A 4,583-nucleotide genomic window follows, 5' to 3' on the forward strand; every position below is an offset into this window, starting at 1 on the left:
TGTCCATTTTAGACAGAGGCTTATTATATTTACAAGCCCTTAATAACATCCATTTTCTGGGCTCAATTACATTACATGTTACTTGTTAGACGCTTTTATCCAAAGCGACTTACATACTCAATACTGTAGGCAATCCCCACAGGAGCAATTTAGGGTGAAGTGTCTCAGGGACACAACAATTGCTGACTGCAGTGGGGTTTGAACAACAACGCACTAGTCCACTGCGCCACAGCCTCCCAATATGTGTCTTGGCCGTTTTCGTTGTGATCGCTAAATTCCCCTTGTTTATAATAATCACCGGTCTTTCAGCAGGATACTGTAGTGATTCAAGTGTGATTTTAGCAAACGAGTGTTTTTGTTTTGAAATCACTTCCGTGAGTTTGGCCCGGCCCCTCGCTCCAAGGACCATTGACCATTTAGTAAGGTAAAAAACAAAAAGCAAAAGGCCTCTCAGACAGTCTTCCGTTTACGTGTTTAATAAAGAAAAACAATTGGATGGTAGATACACGGATGATATCGTTTTATTTTTGAAATTTATTTTATTTTGCTTGACTCAGTTTTTTTTTCTTTTAAACTCATAGTTTTGCTTTATTCTGAGAAAGTGTTGCCTTATCTTTATGATACAAAACTAATCCCATACATTTCGGCATCTTGCCTATCGCAGCTTTGTAAGCTGGTGCCGGGGCTTTTTAGGACGAGGCATCAGAGTGGTCATCCCGTCATGTGTTGTCCGCCAGATACGCCAGGAGTTTCCAGAGGCCTGTACTACAAAGCTGGATTTTGGCTTAGCCGGCTAACTTCAGGGAAAGCTCGGGCTTTCCGGTCCTACGATCTCCATGGTAACTTATGCTGAGTGGCTAACCTGCTCCGGAGCAGGTTAGGTGGCAGGCTAAGAGATCAGCCTATAAAAGCTCCGCCTATCGACCAATGAAATCTCTGTGAAAATGACGTCGGCATTTGTGGATGACACTGTGGAGCTCAGATTGTGAGAGGCGCTCTCAGGCTGGAGAGGATATTTAGGGAAAGAATAAACCCTTTGGCTTTCCCTGAAGAGTATTTGTATGAAAGATACAGGTTCTCGTCAGAAGGGCTGACTTATCTGTGTCAGCTCCTCGAGCCATATATTGCTAATGCCACACATCGGAGTTGTGCCCTTACAGTGCCGCAGACGTATGTATTGCTTTGCGATACTTTGCAACCGGCAGTTTTCTTTATGCCGTGGGGGATGCAGAGAACCTAAGCAAGAATACAGTCTGCAGTGCTATTCATAAGGTCGCACATGCTCTGACAGGGCTCGCACAGACCTTTATTGTGTTTCCTGGCTAGGGGCGGATCTAGAAAAATATTCATGGAGTGGCAAGAGGGTGGCAGGAGAATTTCAGGGGTGGCATCCCCTGGCAGAAGTATATGCTGATTTAATCGCAGTCATATCAATTAATGTTAACTTGGAAAGCCACAATATTGATATTTTAACTGAATAACATAGGTGACATTATTGTGGCACATCAGTAAAGCCTTACATATATATATATGTATGTATATATATATATAAGGTGGCAGACATAATTGAATGAATTTTAACTGACCAATAACTGAATGAGTTTGACTCTTAGACCAGCAGGGATACCCAGTGGCGACTGGTCATTAGGGGCAGCCCCACCTAATGTCAGCAGAAAGTATTACAAATAATGATTACAAAAGAATGCAAAGAAATGCAAAAAAAACTGATTTGTCTGTACATTGCTGTTGTAGTCTGTGTTCTTCTAATTAGTGTCTACAGTGTGTGTCTATTGAGCTGTTTAGAGCCATGTGGGACAAAACCCGATCATGCCCTTCTCTCTCACTGTCTAAGTGAATGGTGACTGTAAAAACTACACTGCGCATGCTCAGAGTATTGTCCTATTTAATGTGTGTGGCAAAAAAATAATGACCATAGGGGCACTGAGCTGCCATCCCCACCATACGTCATCTCACATAATTCAGAGCTGATTGGCTGTAAGTGACACATCCTAAAACCCGGAAGTAAGCTGCACAGTTACCCTCCACAAAAAAGCAATGATATTTCTCCATGGGATTTTAGAAAATAGCTGGAAATAAGATCCGTGGGAAAGGTAGCTGTTAGATAAATGCACGTTTTGTTCAGCCGGATAATATCCACATGTCTACCCTACTTTTATAATTTTCTAATCATAAATCTATTAGATGATAGACTTTTGAAACTACAAGAAGATAAGGAGGACTTTTACAAAAAAGTAATAGAGATTTTTTCCAGAGGGATAGGCAAATGGACTTCATCTTCAAGTCAAGGTAAGACCGCAATTTTATTGAAAATAGGATCTTACTAAGAGAGAACAATTCAATATTTAAATGATAAAATTACCTTTTTTGGGTATCCTTTTGTTGAACTGTCTGTTTAGAATTAATCTAAGCATCAGACAAAAAAAGATTTTGAAAATAATATTATATTTTGATTTAGGTCCAAATATAATATTTGTAAACCTGAAGAGTCAGTGCCAGTGCCTCACCAGCCATGAACCTCACTGCACGTCACTGCAGAAGCTTATATATAGACATCTACGTTTTTTGTGCCCCACCACTTTTGTACATATAAAAACGCCACTGGGGTACCAAATCTATGCAGACTGCTGCAATAAGTATATTAATTAACTGTCTCGTCGATGTTTGTCTAAGTTAATATGATACTATTAACAATCATATTATTCCTATCAGCTGTCAATCACTGTTATGATTCACATATTCAGTGTTATTATTAAATAAACTATATTTTTTGGAGGAGTTAATGATGAATGTTCCACAAGATGCTTGAAACCCTGCTTCAAATTTGAAAGACAAGTAATTACTATCATATATCAAAACAATCAAAGGAACAGTTCAGCGCCCCACAACTTCATTGCAAACACTTACTACCTTGACTTTACATCAGAAAGAACAAACATTAAAGAAGTGACTAACTGCATCAGTTAGGGTTAAAAAACGTGTATTCAGCTAAAACATATACATCGCTGCAGTTATTATCCAGTGGAAAGTCCATACCAACTGGCCTAGTTAAATCAAAGTGGTTACTTTCTTTTGGCTGGGCAGTGTAGTTTTACACACCGTCTTATTTTACGTTATCAGGACTTGAAACTGTTTTTTGGGGGCAGAGCCCCACAAAGAAAAAATATATACACATAAGGTTATCATCTTAACAGTTTTTTTATGCTCATCGAGTCATCCGTGAGCAGAGCATCAAGTTGACATGTCTATTACAGCTGAATGCGGCAATTACCATCTTGTTCAGCAAAACGCCTCACAAACTGAGTAAGATCAACAGCTTTAGTGGGTTTTGATTCAATGCTGAGTACAGCCAAACTTGAAAGTCTCTTCTCTGTCATTGTAGATCGCAAATACCTCATTCCTTCCGTCTGCTTGGATCCGAAATGCTTCTCGTTTTGCGCTGTCAAATGAAATCATATTTCCATGCTCGCGCCAGGGCCGGGGGAGGGGTTACAAGACTTGCGTCTTGTGCTGCATTCACTTGCACTCGGACATTAGAGACTTTCTCTCATTAATTGTCCGATGAGCCACAACTTTTCTTTCAAAACAAAGCTGCCAACTAGAGTGGCAAGGCATTTTTCTGAGGTGGCAGCTGCCACCCCGTTGAACCGCCACTGCCTGGCACATGTCCCACGCAGACGATCAAAGAGGGATTTTACAGCATGGCAGGTATTGATATGTGATTATTATTACAGTGAATGTTGTTCCTATGACGTACACTGTTGTATAATAAATGAAGCCTATTTCATAGGGTTTCCCAGGGTGCTTGGCTGTATCGACTGCACACACATTCCGATCTCTGCGTCCCTGGGAGAAAATGAAGGCGACTATGTCAATCGCAAATTCCTCCACAGCCTCAACATTCAGGTAAATCTTGCACATGCACTAGAACACACATTGAAGTCTGGGTGATTAAAGGAAATCACACATTTAAATCTTCACACAGTACATGTTTCACACTTGGACTATCTTTCTCTATAACATGGACTCATTTCAAATGAACATTGATGCTACACTGACTATGATGCTCTTATTGTGGAAGTAGGCTTGTTAATCCCACATGCTTTTGCAGGCCACCTGTGACCACAGGTGTGTCATTACCAGCCTTGAGGCAAAGTGGCCTGGATCAGTCCATAACTCCAGGATCCATGACTCCAGGATCTTCTCTGAGTCATCACTGTAACTTAACGTCACAGCAGGCATAACAACAGCCGGTGTTTCTCGTGAGTGTTTTCCCCGGGAAACAAACACAATACACACAAATGCAAAAATACACACACACACACACTCGCGAGCTTCCCCCAGACCAGTAATCCAAACGAAAATATCTTCCCTCCATTACTGATTTGATCATTTGCTCCGCTAATAATCAATCAGATCGATCCAGAGAAGAGGAAACTTTGAAGGCCCTTTTCTCAAAATGATGACTCGGTGACAGTCATTATATAATGTGACATATTTCGCTTAATATTTGGAGTACAAAAACAATCCTGATATCATTAGAAAGCTAGGAATCTCCTCTTTCC

General features: G+C 40.6%; 1 long non-coding RNA gene across 1 annotated transcript; it reads left to right on the forward strand.

Moving 5' to 3' along the window:
• Window positions 1-3,646: 3,646 nt before the first annotated feature.
• On the forward strand, window positions 3,647-4,268 carry LOC117537134. The gene is made up of 3 exons (XR_004567679.1): window positions 3,647-3,726; window positions 3,809-3,924; window positions 4,130-4,268. It is a non-coding gene; the product is annotated as an uncharacterized LOC117537134 (long non-coding RNA).
• The last annotated feature ends 315 nt before the right edge of the window (window positions 4,269-4,583 follow it).

The sequence above is a fragment of the Gymnodraco acuticeps genome, unplaced genomic scaffold (assembly GCF_902827175.1).
Source record: "Gymnodraco acuticeps unplaced genomic scaffold, fGymAcu1.1, whole genome shotgun sequence".
NCBI classification, from domain to species: domain Eukaryota; kingdom Metazoa; phylum Chordata; class Actinopteri; order Perciformes; family Bathydraconidae; genus Gymnodraco; species Gymnodraco acuticeps.